Consider the following 22,016-nt stretch of genomic DNA (forward strand, 5'->3'; position numbering starts at 1 on the left):
AGAAAACACAGACAGAAAGCTCCTTGACATAGGTCTTAGTGATGATTTCTTTGAATATGACACTAAAAGCAAAAGCAACAATAAACAAGTGGAATGATATCAAACTAAAAAGCTTCTGCACAGTAAAGGAAATCATCAACAAAATGCAAAGGCAACCTACTGAATGGGAGAAAATACTTGCAAATTATATATCTCATATGAGGCTAATATCCAAAATATATAAAGAACTCATATAACTATCAGAAAAACAATCTAATTTAAAAATGGGCAGAAAATCTAAACAGACATTTTTCCAAAGAAGACAAACAGCGTGTACATGTCAATCCCAAACTCCCAATCTATCCCTCCCCTCACTCTTCCCCCTCGTAACCATAAGCTCATTCTCTAAGTCAATGAGTCTGTTTCTGTTTTGTAAATAAGTTCATTTGTATCATTTTTTTCAGATTCTGCATATAAGCAATATCACATGATATTTGTCTTTCTCTGTCTTACTTCACTTAGTATGATAATCTCCAGGTCCATCCATGTTGCTGCAAATGGCATTATTTCATTCTTTTTAATGGCTGAGTAATATTCCATTGTATATATGTACCACTTCTTCTTTATCCATTCATCTGTACACACTGTTATATTTAAAATAGATAACCAACAAGGACCTACTGTATAGCACAGGGAACTCAGCTCAATATTCTGTAATAACATAAATGGGAAAAGAAATTGAATAAGAATAGATCTATGTATATATATAACTGAATCACTTTGCTGTACACCTGTAATACAACACTGTTAATCAACTATACCCCAATAAAAGATAAAAATTTTTTAAAAAAAAGACATACAGAGAGGCAATAGGTACATGAAAAGATGCTAAACATCAGTAATCATCATGGAAGTGCAGATCAAAACCACAATGAGATAACAACTCATACCTGTTAGACTGGCTATTATCAAAAAGACTAGAAACAACAGTGTTGGCAAGGATGTGGGGAAAACGGAACACTTGTGCATTGTTGGTGGGAATGCAAATTGGTGCAGCCACTGCGGAAAACAGGAAAATTGTGACTGTTAAAAGCTTCCGCATGCCTATCCAAGATTTTATTTGAGATTTTAACATACTCTATCATAAATGAATTAAGAAAAAACCAGAAAAGAGTCTAACAACAAAACTAATAAGCTAAATCATTAGATATATACAAAATTCTTACACTACAAACAGAAATGATATACGCATATATATATTTTAAATATACATGAAATACAAAAGTATGACAGGCATTGGGATATAAAGGAAGTTTCAATAAATTTCAAGGGACAAATATTAAAAACACCAGTTATCTGATAATACTGCAATTAAATTTAAAATTGGCATTGGAAATGTAGTGAAACAAAAACAAAAATTTGAGGGACTGAAAAATCAAGTTGTACTCCTATGTAATTCATAATGGAAATTATAAAATATTTATAAATGAACAGCAATGAAAGCACCACATATCAAAACTCAGGGAATACAACTAAACATAAATAAATGTATTACTTTAATGCATTAATTTAAAATACTGGAAATAAGTTAGTTTAAATATTCTCCTTAAGAAACTAGAAAAAGAAAAAACAGAATAAATATTGAGAGAGTAAAAGGAGTGAAATAATAAATATAAGGGCAGAAATTAATGATACAGATAATGAAAAAAGATAAAGGGACAAGAATACCAAAATTTCTCTCAGAAAGGGAAAAATGCTAATCAACTGATCAGAAATTGATAATGGTAAAAAAGAAAAATAAAAAAAATTGTTAGAAAAAAAGTACATGCCAGTTAGAAATGTAGTTGAGTTTCTTAAACTATTAAGAGAGTACTATAACCAACTTTATGATAATTGGCTTAAAAAAGAAATAGAAAGCCTCAATAAATGCATAATCATTGAAGGCAGTAAGTGAGTAATCAAAGGTTACTGAAATAACTCTAAAAATGAATGATGGTATAACTGCAGTTAAAATGAAGTAAAACTACAGTATAGGACTTCCCTGGTGGCACAGTGGTTAAGAATCCACCCGCCAGTGCAGGGGACATGGGATCGAGCCCTGGTCCGGGAAGATCCCACATGCCGCGGAGCAACTAAGCCCGTGCACCACAACTACTGAGGCTGTGCTCTAGAGCCCGCGAGCCATAACTACTGAGCCCGCCTGCCACAACTACTGAAGCCTGCACACCTAGAGCCTGTGCTCCGCAAAAAGAGAAGCTACCACAATGAGAAGCCTGCACACCGCAACGAAGAGTAGCCCCCGCTTGCCGCAACTAGAGAAAGCCCGCACACAGCAAGAGACCCAATGCAGCCAAAAATAAATTAATTAATTAAAAAAAACCCTACAGTATATGGTCAACAGAGTAAAAATTAAAAATTTGATTATTATGTGGAAAAGTCATCTGTATAAAGCTTAAAAATCTATAATCAATAGTATATATATTTTGTTGATAGACAATATGTAGTAATAAAAGGACATAATATGTTTAGGAATGATAAACACCAAGTTCAAATAGTGGTTACCTCTAGGTTCTCTCTTCTCAGAAAGAACAGTGGATTTGGGAAGGCATAGTAATTAGTTATAGAGGCATCAACTAACTTCTTTAAACGTCACAGTAGAGTAAATCAGTAAAACCCAAAGCTGTTTTTCTTTTTTTAAGACTAAAAAATGAAAAATTATTTGTCAAGTCTGATTAAAGAAAAAAAATAAAGCAGAAAAATTTAACATTGAAAGATAGGAGGCCTAAGTATCTGTGAAAGTCTCATACCTTCTGGTATGAGCTGAACTGTGTTCCCCCCCAAATTCATTATGATGAAGTTAACCCCCAGTACCTCAGAACGTAAGTGAATTTGGAGATAGGTCCTTTAAAGAGGTGGTTAAGGTAGGTAATTCCCTGGTGGTCAAGGGGTTAGTACTGCCAAGGGCCCAGGCTGACCCCTAGTTGAGGAACTAAAATCCCACAAGCCACGTGGCTTGACCAAAATAAATAAATAAAAGAGGTGGTTAAGGTAAAAAGAGGTCACTAGGGTGGGTCCTAATGCAATATGACTGGTGTCTGTAAAAGAAGAGATTAGTATACACAGAGAGGGAAAAGAAGGGATTAGTATACACAGAGAGGGAAAAGCATGAAGACAGAAGGAGAGAGAAGAGGGAGCATATGGCCTCCACAAGTATGGGAAACATCTCAGAATGTAACCAACCAACCCTGTCGGCACCTTAATCTTGGATTTCTTGCCTCCAGAACTGTGATAAAATAAATTGCTATTGTTTAAGTTACCCAGTCTGCGGTACTTTGTTATGGTAGCCCTTGCAAACTAATACACATGGGCAAAGGAAGTTCCTTATTAATTGAGACAGTGTGTGTTAAGCTTTTCTGTCACTGTAACACTTGTGAGTTCTCTAATACATTGTCATTTTATTTTGGCAGACCTTTAAAAATGTTCTGAAAGGGCAAGACATTTGATTTACTGCAAACACATTTTAAATTATTAGCAAAATTTATAGTACTTGAGTAAAGTACGAGAAAAATGTTCTGAGAGGTTCAAGTATAATTTATATATGAAGAAAATACAGGATGTGACTATAACTTTATTTTAAACCTCTCTGGGACTTCCCTGGTGGCACAGTGGTTACGAATCCACCTGCCAGTGCAGGGGACATGGGTTCGAGCCCTGGTCTGGGGAGATCTCACATGCCGCGGAGCAACTAAGCCCGAGCGCCACAATTACTGAGCCTGCGCTTTAGAGCCCACGAGCCACAACTACTGAGCCCACATGCCACAACTACTGAAGCCCGAGCACCTACAGGCTGTGCTCTGCAACTAGAGAAGCCAATGCAATGAGAAGCTCGTGCACCGCAACAAAGAGTAGCCCCCGCTCGCCGCAACTAGAGAAAGCCTACGTGCAGCAATGAAGACCCAACGCAGCCAAACATAAATAAATAAATAAATTTACAAAAAAAACCACCGTCTCCTTCGCTAAAGAACTGCAACCCTGGCTTGACCAATATCTTTGGTGGAATAACATTTGTTGATTATTTAAAGGCTGGTGCTTATTTAGGATGTATTTTGTGAAGACTGAGATGATCAATTGAATTCAATTACTGATTTTGTTCCAACTTTACTATAATAAAAATCTAAAAAATTAAAGCTTTACTAGCTCCAATATAAAAAAAAAACAAATCCAGAAAAAAAAATCTGGCTGCTCATTGTATCTTAAATATAATGAAAAGAAATTATCACAACAAATTACTAATATTTCTAAGTACCCTGAGTTGTAAACAGTTTTAAGGGAAAACAACATTATCTTCAAAGTGGCAATTGGAAGCTTAAGACTAGATGAACATACACTTTCTAGACATCTGTTAGAAGTCTGAGGAGATCAGGAAATTTTTAAAGACAAGAATTTGGAAATAATCAACTGAAAATAAATGTATATCTAATTAATGTGGCCAATGCTATTATATTTATAGATCTCACTCCAGAAAAATTGTAAACTATATTCTGGTATTCTGTGCTACAATACTCGTATTGTATTGTTGGAGGCTTAGTTTTTTGAGGAAAAAGAAATCATCTTGATGCTGCTTTTAAATATAGAAACATAACTCTGGTTTACTCTCTCTCCCAAGGTTCTTACTGGTTTGACTGCTTCCTGGTACTTGGATTTCTACTAATAAAAAGTATGTTAAAAAAGAGTTAGAAAATTTGGAAGAACACAGCTATCGCAACATGATTATCCAATTTCACTGAGAGGTTAATAAAAGGGCACAGGACTAAATGTTTCAGCGTTTCTAACCTGCAAATGTGAGACAGAACTAAAATTCCAGATATTCAGCGATATTATAACAGATCAATATTTTTAAAACCTAAAGCCGTCACACTTCATTTATCAGTTGCTGGTACCTAACTCACCTCCAACTTTCAGTTCATTTTGATAAAGATCCATCACTATTTAAAAAAATAATATAACTCTTAAAAGTATTATTTACAAAGGTTTTTTATTTACAAAGGTTTTTATGTGAGAAAGATTCTATACTTGCCTTTTCATATAAATTTGATTCAATGATTATCTCGAGGCATAAGTTATCTTGAGCCATATCACATTCAGTTGCTTTTACCTTCTTACTTTTAAATTTTACTAAATCAAAGAATCCTTACTTAAACCAAGAGGTTGTCAGAGGAACGACTATAAGCATTTGGTGGCTCCTTAGGATGTTGTAGATAATCAGATCAAACAGAGATCCAGAAGGAGAAGAGGAGTTTGTCATAGACGATGACACCCAGCATGTTATCAGATGGTAAGTTATTAAATATAACACACTGAAAGTTAGAATGCTAAATATTTCCACTAGGGAGATAAAGGTAAACAGATTTATAAGCTGATTATTTTTGAATTAAAATAACACATGAGAACTACAAACCACTGCTCCGTGATTAAACAGCCTTGGATTACAGGTAAAGTACTGCGGGTATCAGACAGTCACAAATGCCACATTCTTTGACAGACTTCTCCATCAGTTAGTTACATATGGCTCATCATTAATAAAAATATCATAAGGCAGACTTCCGGAGAAGAGTATCCAAACTAAACCTAAGATCAATGCAGTCATTCTCAAACCTTGTGTCATGCTAAGCCACAACACAAGACAATCACTGCCTCTACAGTGAAAACAGGAAGCATAGTCCTTTTCTACACCTTATAAATAAGATAAAATCCCCTTTCTGTAACAAAGACAAGTTATGGGAAATAAAGAGAACTAAACAGGGAATTGACTGATAACAAACTAAAACGAGTTTAGACATGTGAACAGTTAGAATTGAAATTCACCACTCTTTTTGCAAGCTGGGCAAATTGGATGCTTTACTTTAATGAACCACGGAGAAGGACTGATTGATTATAGGGGATGTTGCTTTATGGTTTACTGTTCACAAATCACTGATATCCTTATTGTATTGTCTATATATAGTAATCAGTTTTCTCCTTCTTGCGTTTTGGGGAAAGTGCAGAGGGGACAGGTTAGGGAGAATTTTACATCTTCAAAATTATCCTGGGCTTCCCTGGTGGTGCAGTGGTTGAGAGTCCGCCTGCCAATGCAGGGGACACGGGTTCGTGCCCCGGTCCGGGAAGATCCTCCATGCCGCGGAGCGGCTGGGCCCGTGAGCCATGGCCACTGAGCCTGCGCGTCCGGAGCCTGTGCTCCGCAACGGGAGAGGCCACAGCAGTGAGAGGCCCGCGTACCGCAAAAAAAAAAAAAAAAAAAAAAAAAATTATCCTCACATATCAAAACTGACAGGTTCTTGATGTTTAAAAGCAACTTTCACAATTCCAATTTCGTAAAAGCAAAAACAGAGATTTACACCAAAGAGATGACATATAAACTGACCTTGAGGCCCAGTGGCCCGCCAATTATAAATTACAGATTTCTAGGCCTATTTTTCTGGCAATATCAATAGAATATATATATAAGCTAGTTACTGGCTGTAAAACCAACAAATCTATACAATTTATTATAAAAAAGAAATTTACACTAGGAAAAACTATTGTTTAAAATATCCTCACAAGAAGCATAGTAGTCGTCTCTTGTTCTGTGAAATTAACTTGACAGTATTAAATTTTGAGATACTTATTAAGCAACAAAAGTGTACTAAACATGAACAGAAAAATCTTTTTAAAACAAATAATGTCACAGAATTGCTAATACTAGAGTCAGTATACTAAAATACTTCTTGAAATTAGTTTCTATAAAAAGGAACTACAAAGATAACCAGCAATCAAACAAACAAATCCAATATAGCTAAGTTTTTTAAGGTAAAGTATTTAGCTACAAAGCATAGGGGGTTGGGGATGTGCGGAGCCATAATTTTGAACCAAGCTCCAATGTTTTTAATACTTTCCTTTGCCTCTTGTTTTCCATTGTCATTTACAGATATGTATTTGTGCCCATCAAATGCCCATCTGTAATATGGTTTATTTTCCCATTTTTTTCTAAAATTTCTTTGACCTCGAAATCAGTTTCATTTCATAAGAACAGCTTATGCTTTCTAATTCAATAATGTTATTTTCTAATTCAGAAAATACTATAGCATTGGGAAGAATATTATATCACATGAAAACTAAGCAAAATCAAAAGATAACACTTTTCTGCATAATTATTCCACTGAAGTTGGTAAAAGTAAGTGAAAGCTATCAGTGGCAATTTAATTCCTGTCTTTATCCTCTCAGAATAATTTGTTCTAAAGCTCAAGCTTCTAAACTTTTGTCTCTAAGATATTCAAGGTTTAAAAAAAGAAAGTGTAATTGTTAGAAATCTTAGAAAAGACAGGCAAACGTTTATGTATAGTATGATCTATATAATAGCACGTCTCATATTCAGGGTATTTTTTTCCCCTGAAATCTATGTTAGGCCCGCAATTAACAATAAAAAGGAAATTTATAGTCTTAGCAAAATTTTAAAATTACCATTCTAGTAAAAGATTTACATAATTATAAATCATTTTAAAACACCTCCATTCTGAAATCATAAAGGAACACTTTGTGGTGGTTGTTTGCACAAAGAAAGCCAGGATATTCATTAAAAGAAATATATCAGCATTTCTTGTCTCACTAAAACTATTGTTTCATTAATGAACTGATAAGCATTTTTTAAATGCATTAAAGCAAAGGAATAATACATACAGAAATGTAAAACTGCTTACAACATATAATTCTGGCCTACCTTTGGTTTTCCTGAAGAAGATATGTATGCCTTTTTTTCTTTTCTTTTTTTTTAAGCATCAGAACTCTAGAAAAGATAAGCTTCCATAAACTCCCCCAAATTAATTAATAAATCCAAGAAAATGCTATCTTCACAGCAAAAATAATAAAGGATTTTGAATCACTTGTCCTTTATAGGAAATAGACAATGCTTCTGACTGGCAAATTTTGAAGCAACTCAGCAGAGAAAATAAAACAATTATATAAATAGGATTATGAAAAAGAAGTCCATTTACCTTTCTTTTCCTAGACAAAAGATTTTTTTAGAAAGTTTCTTAAATATTCGTTCTATTTTTTATGCCACTTTTAAAAATGTATACGTTTTTGGTATAGAGAACTGATAAAGGGCTGAAAGATTTTAATCAGAAAACCTGGATTCCAGCCCTAGCTTTGACCCATATCAATTGTGTGATATCTGAACTTAAAAGGATAACAGTATCTAAATCAAAGGACCTTTTTTTTTTTTGGCCATGCCACATGGCTTAGTTCCCAGACACAGGGATGGAACCCATGCCCCCTACAGTGTACAGTGGAAGCACAGAGTCTTAACCACTGGACCAGCAGGGAAGTCCCTAAATCAAAAGACATTTAAAAGGATTACTAAAAGCAATTAATACTATGCTTACTGAATAGCCAGCAGTCATGAATAATGTTATTATGGTAATAATTATTCCTGTAATTATTCACCATCATCATTATCATCATTATTACAGATATTTTAGATATTATATCTTTATAAATATTTTCTACTTCTGCTCACCAAGAAGTGATCCTGCAGCACTCAAAGTCTGTGACATATCGCATTATTTCTATAAAATGGATTGGGAGGTTCTGAAAATATTCAGTCAAATGCAAAATGTATTTTGGAACAGGGAAAAGAAAATGTTCAAGAGCTTAATTTTCTTCTCTTTATAAGAAAATGTCTTTATTGAGTCTTGGAAAATTCTACAGTTTCAAATGAAGAAAAAAATATGTCTCAAAAATGTATGTGTGATATACTGAATATATATGTATAACAGTACATGTGTGAATGAGACAGAATAAAAGAGGTACAGTTCATACCAACTTGCTTTATTTTATTTCAACCATATATTCTGGCACTGAGCTTCCTTTATTATAGAGAAGACAGTACGGTAAAACAGTCACATTGGCTTAACCACTAGAGAAGCTTATTTCATATTTTCCCCTATAAAGAGACCCAGACACCTTGTTCTACTGCATGAAAATAATATACAAATTCTCAATTAATCCATAAAGATACTATTATGTGTAGCATAATACTTACATCTTGTTTAAAGTACAGAGCTGTTGTAAGGTTCAAATGGAAATCGCATTCTAGCTTAATGAAACCATTAATTACCGCCATTCTGTTATAGTCTCATAATCACTCCCACTCCTTTTTACACTTTCCTGCTCCCTTACAGGATCTTAAACATACTCTTAGACATACCACTTGTTATATATATGTAAGAGGTTCTCTTGAGTAAATACTCTGGAGTAATATTACTAGAACGCACAGCATGTGACTGTTCAACTTTATAAGGGAATACAAATTTTTATTGAGAGGTTATACTAACTTATATTACACCGACAACTCATAAGATACTGGTGACCCATATCCTTTCCAACCTTTGATATTGTTAGATTTAAATGTATGCTAAATGAGAGAAAATGGGATTTTATTGAATTAGTAACCTGCAGTTACCTCATTATTTCTTCCTGTTTATTGAACCTATGTCTTTCTTCTATTAAATATTTATTCATGTTTTTTGCCCATTTTGATTTTCTTTTTCTTATTGATTTTTAGTTCATTTATTCTTGATATTAATCCTTAGTAGGTAAAATTTTAGAATATCTTTTAATCTGTAGTTTATTTCTTTTCTTTTTTTTTTTTTTTTGGCTGTACGCGGGCCTCTCACTGTGTGGCCTCTCCCGTTGCGGAGCACAGGCTCCGGACGCGCAAGCTCAGCGGCCATGGCTCACTGTCCCAGCCGCTCCGCGGCATGTGGGATCTTCCCAGACCGGGGCACGAACCTGTGTCCCCTGCATCGGCAGGCGGACTCTCAACCACTGCGCCACCAGGGAAGCCCTATTTTTTTTTTTTAAGTATCCTTTGATGAAAAGAAGTATTTAAGACTGCCAAAACTGTCAATGAATAAGGGATACTTTAAAAATTTTTATTATATGGAGCAACCATTTTTCCCTATCACATTTACTGAATACTCCTTCATTTCCCCCTAAAGTTTCATGTAAACTGTCATATTTCAAAGTTTCATGCATATATATATTCTTCTTTTCCTCTGTTGCTGAGATTGCTACTGAATTGTCTATCCTTGAACTCATACCACACAAGTCTTGACTACTATAGCTTCACATTAAGCTTTGGCATGTATTAGGATTAGATCCCATACTTGTTTGCTTCAGAATTTCTCTAAGCTACATTTGTTCACTTACATATCCTTAAACATTTTAGTATCAACTTATCAAGTTATATAAAAAGCACTTTGGTATTTTAATTAGAATTAATATCACCAAATCTATAGGTCAATTTGGAAAGGATTGAAGATATTTATGATATAAAGTTTTCCTATTCATAAACATGATATATTTCATCATTTATCATTCAAAGTATTTCAGTAGTTTTATAATATGCATGTGAACATCTTACACATCTTTTCATAGATATATTCCAAAGTGCATTATCATTGTGCTGCTTTTGTAAACAGAATCTTTAAAACTATGTTTTCTAATTGCTCACTGTTAGTAAATAGAAATGTAATTGATTCTACATATTGAATTTTATATCCAGACACTTGTTAATTTCTTCTATCATTAGTAATAATTTTTCTGTAGATTCTTTTTCTTTTAACAGTCAGATTATCTACAAATCATGACAGCTTTATTTCCTACTTTCCTATCCTTACTGCATAATTCTTTACCTTACTTTATGGCACTGGCTAGCAGCTCATACTAATAAAAGGTTGAATGGAAGTGGTGATAATGACTATTGTTCCTTACACCTGTTTTTTAAGTATCTTCCTATTTTAAATGTTGTTTTTAAGGAATATTTTGGTAGATATTTTATATCAGGTTTAAAAAGTCCTCTAATTTACTAAGAAAATTTTTTAATATGAATCTGCGTCAAACTTAATCAAATACTTTTTTTCCTACAACTACTGATAATGATCATGTGGTTTTTCTCATTTAATCCTTTAATGTGGTAAGTGGAATTTATAGATTTTCTAATATTAAACTGTCTTTGGAGTCTGGGACAAAGCTAACTTAACCATTACATATTATCTTTTTCATACGATATTAGGTATTTACATTTACATTTGTGAGTGAAATGAGTCTAAAATACTCCTTTCTTATACTCCTTCTTTGTCTTTTGTATTAAAATGATAGTGACCTCATATTCGAGACCTCTGGGAGCCAAACTGGAAAAGCACTATATCTAAGATAAGACTTTTTTTTTTTTTTTTTTTTTTTTTGCGGTACGTGGGCCTCTCACTGCTGTGGCCTCCCCCATTGCGGAGCACAGGCTCCGGACGCCCAGGCTCAGCGGCCATGGCTCACGGGCCCAGGCGCTCCGCAGCACGTGGGATCCTCCCAGACCCGGGGCACGAACCCGTATCCCCTGCATCGGCAGGCGGACTCTCAACCACTGCGCCACCAGGGAAGCCCACTGCGCCACCAGGGAAGCCCTAAGATAAGACTTTTATATATGAAGTAGTTTTAATATTAAATTACCTATAAAGAGTGTACTTCAACCTTTCTTCAACTTGGAGCACGTGTGTGTTCATGTGTATTTTTCTGCTGCTTCTCTGTTGATAATCTGTTCCTTATTTATAGACATATTAACCTTAAAAAGAGCTAGAAAGCAATTCTCCCACCCAGGTGGTTTTAATCAAAAGAAAGTAAGTTTAACCAAAAGTAGACAACAAAGAGTGAAAGAAAGTAATGTTATTTAGCTCAAAAAAACTAAAATAACAATTTAAGGAAGTCGCTTCAGTTACACAAGAAACAGAACCCTTTGCATACTTAAAGGAAAAAGTATTCTTCCTCAGGTAACAATCTACATTACAGGAAATGCACAACTTGCTTAAGTGTGGCTGAGCCTAATGGAAAGATAAAGATATAGCTATATATCAAAAGAAAAACAGAGCAGTATTATTTATCTCACAATATATTAAAACCACAAAACCTTCACTGTAATTGGGGTATTAGACTGGCATTAACACAACAAATAATTTAGGAGCTTTAGCAAGGAAAATGTTTGGCTGCTCAAATGTTTTTAAGAGACATCTTTCATACATTTTGGAATTATATAGTAGAGTCCCTAATACAGAAAGCTAGGATGAGCTAACCTATATTTTTCTGATTTTCTTGGCTTAAGGCTGTTTGTCAACTACTATCCACCCTCTATTTTCAACATGGACAGTTACTCTTTAAGAGATATATATGCTTAAGGGAAAATTACACAGCAGCTGCAGTCATGAAGAACTGCCCATCAGTTAGCATGGATTCCCACAGTTGACCTGAGAGCCCCATTTCAATTAAAACGAAAATAGAACAGCATGTATACAGTAGATTCAGACTCTCCACCACTTTTTTCTTGGATGCAATCATTGAGGATAATATGTAATCCTGCTGTGAAAGGAGATAACTCAAATGCTACTTTCATGTAAAACATCGTCTATCAAAAATATCAAAAACGCTTTTACAATGCTTAAGCCAAAATGTTCTAACTACAGTCCAAAAAAAAAAAAAAAAAAAAGAAAGACTCTAAATAAGTATGAGGTTAACCAGTTAGAAGCTAAAAAGTAAGAGTGAACTCTCCCCAGAAATGAAACTCTAACTCATGCTTGAAAATGAACATCTGACCATGGAATGCCTGATGACACACCACATTCTTTAAAAAAACTAAATACATAACAGATATTTTTTCAGGTGACAGATATAATATATATAGACTTGGAATTAATAAGATTTTTTATAAATCGCTGTATGAAAAACCTTAAACCAATTATTTGCCTCCTTTCTTTCTTTCTAATAGTTGCTTTACTTTATTCTGGCTTGACTTTTAATAGACAGATAAGACAGACAGATCAAGTCTCTGTCTTATTATCTATGTCTAGTTGTCTGTCAGAGCTTTTATAAAATACAGACTTGCCAGTATTTCAATTTAACCTCATCCTTAAATATTTACCCTCTACCAAAATGCATGCTTCTCCAAACTCTACAATGATTAGAACAAGTATTAAATATTATATTAACTTTATTTAAAACAAAAAATGTTTCTAGATGATCAGTAACTTCTTGAGGTCTCTAATTTTTTCCAATCCTTATGCTTAATGATTTCACCTGGACTGGTCCAGACTCCATACTGACCTTAATTCTCTGCTCTCTGCTACGTTGTTCTCATTGTAAAAATAGCCTTGCCAACAAGTACAAAGAATGCATAAATTCAGTTATTCACTAGCCTATTTATTCTATATCCATTAACAAAAATAAATGAAATCAACACTCGCTACTACGACTTAACAAATAGCATCAACTTTAGCAAGAAGCTCTTTGTAATAATAGTTCTCAAACCCAGAAACCTAATGTTTCTGTACTGAACAAACTTTCATGTTTGTTTCATTTTGTTTCCCTGATTGTTCCCTGATCAGATTAAGGCATCACACAGGAAGCTCACGGGAATCCATCCCCAATCTCCCATTCAACTTCCTATTAGTTGATGACAGCAAATAGAAGAGTATTAAAATGTTGGAAATATTTCCTAACGGTGGTTTAGAAACAATAATGGAATTATTATTCTATCTCTATTTCTGTAGGAAAACAAGTGAGGATATCCTTGCTTCATAAAGTTTTGGAATGACTATATCAGATAATTTTAATATATTTTATTATAATTATAATAACTTAATCTATACAGTTTCTTACCATCAAGTCTGTATTATATCAAATCCTTTTGAGGGCAGACTTCAAATGGGTGGGAAAAAAAAAAAAAAAGACCAAGAGTTAAAGATGAAGGAATCATAAGGTAGAATTTTTATCAGCAAACATAATTATCCCAAAATATTCATCAAGAAACTGTAATGGTCTGTATTTCTGCCTTGCAAACAGGTTCATCTGTACCATTTTTCTAGATTCCACATACATGCGTTAATATACGATATTTGTTTTTCTGACTTACTTCACTCTGTATGACAGTCTCTAGGTCCATCCACGTCTCTACAAATGACCCCATTTCATTCCTTTTTGTGGCTGAGTAATATTCCATTGTATATATATATATCACATCTTCTTTATCCATTTGTCTGTTGACGGGCATTTAGGTTGCTTCCTGGTTATTGTAACCAATGACCTGGTTATTGTAAATAGTGCCGCAATGAACACTGGGGTTCATGTGTCTTTTTGAGTTATGGTTTTCTCTGGGTATATGCCCAGTAGTGGGATTGCTGGGACATATGGTAGTTCTATTTTTAGTTTTTTAAGGAACCTCCATACAGTTCTCTATAGGGGCTGTATCAATTTACATTCCCACCAACAGTGCAAGAAGGTTCTCTTTTCTCCACACCCTTTCTAGCATTTATTGTTTGCAGATTTTTTTGATGATGGCCATTCTGACTGGTGTGAGGTGATACTTCATTGTAGTTTTGATTTGCATCCCTCTAATAATTAGTGATGGTGAGCATCTTTTCATGTGCCTTTTGGCCATCTGTATGTCTTCTTTGGAGAAACGTCTATTTAGGTCTTCCGCCCATGTTTTGATTAGGTTGTTTGTTTTTTTGATATTGAGCTGCATGAGTTGTTTGTATATTTTGGAGATTAATCCTTTGTCCATTGATTCAGTTGCAAATATTTTATCCCATTCTGAGGGTTGTCTTTTTGTCTTGTTTATGGTTTCACACAGATGTAGAGAACAAATGTATAGACACCAACACGGGAAGGGGGGATGGGATGAACTGGGAGATTGGGATTGACATATATACACTAATAAGTATAAAATAGATAACTAATGGGAAAAAAGAAAACAATAAGTAACCAACACTATGTAATTCTCAGTAACCAACTGAATCATCTAATCAAGCTTTATAAGGCACTAAATAAATAAATATCAATAAAAATGAAATATATTGTTAAAAAAAAAAGAAACTGTTATGGTACCTCACAATACACCAAGCACTAGAAGTACAAAGAAGATACAAAACACTTCTTATCCAAGTTGCTCACAATCTAAGTAGGAGGAGGTCAAGCTACATCAATCTACAATTTGGAGGCAACACTGAAATGAAACGAACAAATGAATTTAGAGGGACCATCATAAAGAGAGAATAGACTTGGACTTAAAGAGGGCAAGAACAGTGGCAAGAATTCTATGCTACTCAAACTGCTATATATTTAAGTATTATTCCCAAATTTATACAGGAGATACAACTGTATGTAAATTAAAAATTGCTCAAAAATTTACTGAATATATGTTAGACTCTTAGAATACAAGCATTAAAAAGCATAAAATGTATGTTAGACTCTTAGAATACAAAGAATTAGGGTTTGAGAAACATACATTTATGTACATATACACATATATATAATTTGTGCATAATACAACAGGCTTATTATATTAGAGGCCAAGGAAATTCTTTTCTAAAATGGATAATATATAAAAAATATTTTAAAGTAAAAGCATTCTTAACTTGTGCATCCATCAGTTAATTTATATATAATCACAGAGTCAAATTTTAGTGACTTCCTGAACTATATACTCTTTTTAAAAAAATCATATAACAACTTGTGGAAAAGGACAAGAAGAGAGGGAGAAATGTACCAAAGCAAGAGAGTAGGTCTATGATACTGAATACAAGGCATGGCAATCTTGAAAATATCAACCATCCATCCTATTCTAACCCCTTCCACTTGAATTAGTAAAGTGGTCTTTTTGGTAAGTTGTTCCAAGCTTTTGAAGTAAAGGGCTTAATGTTTAAATTAGGTTCATTATTTTATACTGCTTTATGTTTATGATTGACAGAAAACATAGTTTGGCAGACTTATATTCTCAGTTACATTACTCAGAAGAGAGTTTGATGATAAGTAGCTTCAGTCTTCTGGAAATTAAATTTCTCACATTGGTTGGCCCAGGTGTAGATAAAATCACTGCAAACACACTCTAAGACATTTTAAGACAAGTGTTAAAAAAAAAAAAATGAAACCCTACATCATGACATACACCTGAGTGACAAGAAAATATATTTCTTTTCATGTGTGTGCAATTTCAAACCAGTGTATAAAGCCTCACTTTAATGTAAGAATTTATTAACAACAAATTCAACTATCAATATCCTATTTAATACCTTACTTAAATAACTACTGCTTTATGGCTTTCCCACATCCCTTGACTGAACTTATGTCTCTTTATAATAAATCTATTTTGGAACTCAAAATAATTTCATTATATAGTATACTGAAATACTGATTATTTTCTTGCATTTTTTTCATTCATTAAAAATAAGTAACCGATGTTAGAAATAAAAATTTAATTTAAATAGTTGCCACAGAATTTTAAAACACAACATACTCTTAATAATAGTTGTGCAAAAAGGACAATATTGTAATGTTTTTCCTATTCTCCATCACAACATAAATCTACTCTAACAGTACAGTATTAAATAACTCCACAAACCTTTCTATGTTCAATTAAAACATGTATTGTGACCTATAAGTACATGTAGCATTATCTCATTGTAAAACATTAACACAGAAATTTTGTACTAAAATCCACATACCAATAAATATAGATACAAATTTTTCTTAGATTCCTGGCCTTCCCAATAGGTGTCTTTATTTTTCTTCTTTTTTTTTTTTTTTTTAAAGATCTTTTTGTTACAATATTGCTTCCATTTTATGTTTTGGTTTTTTGACCAAGAGGCATGTGGGATCTTAGCTCCCTGACCAGGGATCAAACCCACACCCCCTGCACTGGAAGGTGAAGTCTTAACCACTGGACCGCCAGGAAAGTCCCTATCTTTCTTCTTCTTTGAATGGGGTGAAATTTACTTTAAAACTTACTACAAGCTGAAAAAGACAAATGATATTAATCAGAGGAGTCAATTCTCTGTTTAAAGAAATAATAGCAGTCATGCGGATACCTGGGAAGAAGAGAATATCATAGGTAATCCCAAATCACAGTTAAACCACAATCTTCTCCCCATTATCTGGGGTCAGACTCTCAGGGGAGGATTAACCACAGCCAAGTGACAGAGAGACAGACCTAGGACATGGTCACCTTACCCACAGGCCTCAGCAACTAATCAACAGTTGACTGGGGCTGACTGCCTGGCAGGGAGAAAGAAGAGCAAACTGGTTTATTCTCCCACAAACAAGGCAGACCTTCCCAGACTTAAAAAAATTCCAACTGAAAAAATATTACCCAAAGGAAGAAAAAGTAAACTACTCATTAAGTCTTCATAAATAAAGGGCTAATGAACTAACTGCACACCTCTAGAGTTGAACCAAGTGAAACTGCAGTTCTGTAGGTGTAAACGATTCAATCTAAATTCCAGGAAGATTAAAAATTAGGATATGGTAATTAAACCTAAATGAGGTTTTTAATATCTTGAATTTATTGTTAAGATATAATAATTTAAAAATATCCCACACCCAGAAGTATGTAATAAAAATTTTAAACTATTGAATTAGGTAAAGTCAGAAATTTGACAGGATGAAAGGCAAATAAAATATGCAATGCATACAAAGTAAATAGGACCATCCCATCTTGGTCATGGTCCGGGTGGATGCAAAAGGCCCCCAAAAGACAAACTGTATAACTAATCGCCTACTTAGAAGGGTTTTGAACAGAAGGTGGAAATTGGATTTGGGGATTTGACGGTTTGTTGAAACAGAGAAATTAAGGTTAGTTGTCAGGAAAGGCCAGGACACAAGATTCAGCCACAAGGAGGTATCAGTCAGCATATTATGAAATGGAAAGGAATGACACAATACCTATAACAGTTGGTGACGTGAGTAAAGTGGTATGTGAAGAAATTTGGTTGGCTAAGAAATTTTGGAAGAGTAAAAAGGTCACGGTTCTGAATTACATCCAGAAATCAACTTCCATTAGTCATCTCTAAATTGGCAAATCTCAGATAAACTCTGCATGAAAAGTAAAATCAACCTACTGAGTTCAATTAGTCATGTGGCTACCATGATGATACCAAAGAAAGGATATGTACTCTGAATGTTAAAAGTATAAACAGGTGCAATTCACATGAAAACTGGCTATCATAACAGACTTAGGAGAACGTCCACATGACCTGGTGACACTGAATCCTGGAGACTGGAGAAAACTTCACAGGTAAAATTAAAAAGCCCAAGCACGGAATGTCCTTCTATACATCTAGTTAGTCATTAAGTGGTATTAATTATTCTAGACTATACGAAGCAGACTATGATCTCAGGCAACAATAAATTTTATTCAATAAATATTTTATTTTGGGGGGGGGCTTAGACTTCTGGTTATGAAAAGATAGAGTTGGGTTAGATTATCTTTGCGGATCCTTCCGGATTTAAAACAACATGATTCTGCGTGGACCACCTCCCTCCACACATCAACTCGCCTCTACCTCGGTTTTCCTCAGATAAGGAGAGTTTGCTCATGTGCTGTGGAATTGCCCAGAACCATTTTTACAAGGAGGCTTCCTATATTTCTCTAATTTGGGAACATAGATAATATCCCCACTGGTCTAAGGCAGTGCTTCTCACACTCCAACGTGCCTTTGAATCACTTAAGAGATCTTGTCAAAATGCAGACTCTAATTCAGGAGATCTAGGCTGGAGCATGAGATTCTATTTCTAATAATCTCTCAGGTAATGCAAATGCTGCTCGTTCATGGACCATACTTTGAATTGCAAAGGTCTGAGATACTCTGGAGGTCTCCGTGGCTTTGAAACAAGCAGCAGCAGCGTACACCAGATTTCCTAAAGTCTGTAGAGCAATAGTTCAATGAAATATTCATATTTTAGATGAAATCTAAGGCTTATTTACAAGTTCAATTTGTTTTCAAGTCCCCTATAACAAAGATACAAATTTCCATTCCATTGCTAATATTGCACTTTAGGACAACAATTTAATCGAGTCAGTTGGAAAGAAAACCACACCTACGTGTCATTTATGCAGTAGTTCTCAGAAAATACAGGTTGTAAATAGCTATGTTCTATTTCAGAAGCAATAGTATTGACAGTTGGAGTTTATTTCCAAAAAAATGGACTTTATCCTTTAATGAGACATAAACTACTCTTCCAAAGCTCAACTGAAATCCAGTATTTTTTCTATATGGAATTAATTTTTGGTCATTAAAAATAAACTGGTATCATTATTTCTCTTAGAGAAAAAAAAAAGGTCATCAAATATTTTATAGGTGCTCTACAAAACAAGAATGAGAGGCCATACTTTCTTTAAAATAAAAAACCAGAGAGAACAAGAAAGCGTCCAATATTAAGTTATGAAATCTAAAATTCAAAAATATTACAAAAAGGCAGCCAGACTTACTAATATGTTTAACTGTATCTATAAGTCAGTTGTGTGAAACTTAGACCATAATTTCCCACTTTAAAATTCTGTTGTCCCTAGATCATAATGCCTACTCAACTAATAATTTGGTTGAAATATTGTTGTTTGCATTGCCAAAATAAATATACATCTGAAAAACAGCAATAATTTAAAAGAAAAATACTGCAATTAACTATGAAATCATTTTCAATTTACATTAGATGCTAATGTTTCAAAAGGGACATCTGAGGATGAAGAGGGATATAGCGGGATATCTGTTTTCTTCCACAAGTGCTTTAGACTCTTCAGTTCAAAGTTTTATTTTTTTTCCTCAAGGCAGGAGATTTCACTTGCATAGTTTCTGTACATTAACCATAACTATGGATTACCTGTTGCTTAAACTATTAAGCTAATCATATTATTAACAGTTTATGAATAGGAAAGTTAAAAAAGGAAAGGGAGTAGAGATGTTGCTGAGAGCAAAACTTGGAGTAGAAAGAGAAAACATTTGTTGCAGGGGTTGCATCTGGGCCAATGAGAAAGAGTTTGCCTAACTGTGGAAAACATGAAATGCAAGACAGGAGAAAAGCATCGGAAAGCATGCAAATACATTACCTCATAAAGGAGAAAATAGGGTTTGGGAAACATGGGGTCAGAAATTTTTTCACTGGTCCTGACAGAAGCTGGGCAAAGGCCAGGCACTGTTGCAGAAACTGGGTGACATATACGTTGAGCTTTGAGAAATAATTAGTTCACCAGTAGTTGAAGACGGAATTTGAAAGAGAGAAAAAGCATTTCCAAAGGGTCATGATATAAAATGGCAGGATGTGTTCAAATAAAGTTGGTGTTGCTGGAAGGCAGTGTCTGGGAGAGTAAGAGTATTAAGAGACTCCGAGGTAGCCAGAGCTGGAGACGCTTGGGTTCTGGGGTCACAGCTCTGCGGGAGCACAGAACACTGGACCAGGAAGGAAAAGACCACCCCTGGTGCCACTGTCAGGTTTACAGACACTGTCCCAGCTCTCTGCTGTGACCACCACTAGGCAGTGGCTGGCTGGCTGCCACTCACCATGACCACTCCCCCCCCCAAAAAAGAGACTTTCAAAGGGTCCATATAATGTGTCCCTTATACAACAGAATACTATGGAAAGATGTTTAAGCAGGAGTAAACATCTTCAGGATTCTTTGTGGATCAAGCAGACTGGTATTACAGAATAACAGACTGGATGGTGGAAAGACTTAGATACAGGGAATGTGCCACACGTAGTATGTGGAAAGTCTGAACAACAGTTCAGTAGTAATGGGGTTGGGGGGAGGAGAAAGCAGTGGTGGAGGGGTTGAGGAGTATGAATTTTCAAGCTATGAAGAAGGTAAATGAGGACCACTTAATAATAGCTTGGTTACTGGGATGGGGCTAGGGCATGGGTGGCGGGGTGTGGGGAGGGGAAGGGGAGAATGGATTAAGAGGAAACTGGAAAGACCTGGAGGTTTCTAGACTGGCTGAGTGGGTAAATGAGGAATAAAGGAAGAAAAGTAGTATGTGAAAGAATATAGTAAGCTAATACTCAGACACAATGCATTTGAGCTACTTGTAGGACATTCAAGCAAACATATATTTGAGAGACAGTAAGAGACCCAAATCTGATATATTTGAGAGACAGTAAGTGAAAAGAATCTGAATCCTGAGGAAGAGGTTGCGGCTAGAGGTCATGAGCATTTGGAAATTTAAACCATGCAAGTGGATTCAATCTCCCAAGGAGCACATAAGGTATGAAAATATAAGAGGATCTATAATCAATATTTAGGAAACACCAAAATTTAAGGAATGGGTAGAGTAAAAGGAGCTGATAGAGGAGCTTGGGAAATGTTTAGGAATGCACTTAGTAAGCAGAGAAAAGTGGTGTCAAGAGAGTTTGCTGAGGGACTTCCCTGGAGGCACAGTGGTTAAGACTCCACCTGCCAATGCAGGGGACAATGCAGGGCTCAAGCCTTGGTCTGAGAAGATCCCACATGCCGCGGAGCAACCAAGCCCATGCGCCACAACTACTGAGCCTGCGCTCTAGAGCCCATGAGCCACACTACTGAGGCCCACGCGCCTAGAGCCCATGCTCTGCAACAAGAGAAGCCACCGCAATGAGAAGCCCATGCACTGCAACTAAGAGTAGCCCCCGCTCGCCGCAACTAGAGAAAGCCTGCACACAGCAATGAAGACCCAACACAGCCAAAAATAAATAAATAACTTTATTTTAATTAAAAAACGAGAGAGAGTTTGCTGAGATGAGAACAGCTATCAACGTCAAGGGCTAAAGAGAGATGAAATAACAAGTGCACTGAAAAGTGGCCTGAGGATTTTACAATTAGGATACCACCCCTGATCTTAGTGAGAGTGGTTTCACAAAAGCAGTAAGATGAGAAATCAGATTTCAGTAGGCTGAAGAAAAAAGGGGGCGGGAGGAGCTGAGAAAAAGAAAAAAAAACAATGCGCAAGATGGTTCTTCAGAGGTCTTTGAATAGGAATAAAATAAAACTGTACCTAGAACTGTATGAGGTTCAGAGAGGGTTGGTTATTTGTTTGAACAGGACAGACTTGAGCACATTAATATACTGCAGGAAAGGAAGCAGTAAGGACATGCGTATAAAGATATAGAAGACAGTGAGGATAACTGAGGTAGGAGATCATGATTCAGAGCAAAGATGG

General features: G+C 35.1%; 1 protein-coding gene and 1 long non-coding RNA gene across 3 annotated transcripts in view; both read right to left on the reverse strand.

Moving 5' to 3' along the window:
- Nucleotides 1-22,016, reverse strand: part of CEP128 (centrosomal protein 128) — a 453,164-nt gene that overhangs the window by 166,155 nt on the left and 264,993 nt on the right. The gene's annotated exons all lie outside the window — the stretch shown is intronic.
- On the reverse strand, nt 1,048-13,757 carry LOC125963441 (uncharacterized). Its single transcript, XR_007475429.1, has 4 exons — nt 13,717-13,757; nt 7,733-7,798; nt 4,929-4,964; nt 1,048-2,679 (listed from the first exon to the last, which is right to left on the reverse strand). It is a non-coding gene; the product is annotated as an uncharacterized LOC125963441 (long non-coding RNA).

The sequence above is a fragment of the Orcinus orca genome, chromosome 2 (genome assembly GCF_937001465.1).
Source record: "Orcinus orca chromosome 2, mOrcOrc1.1, whole genome shotgun sequence".
NCBI classification, from domain to species: Eukaryota; Metazoa; Chordata; class Mammalia; order Artiodactyla; family Delphinidae; genus Orcinus; species Orcinus orca.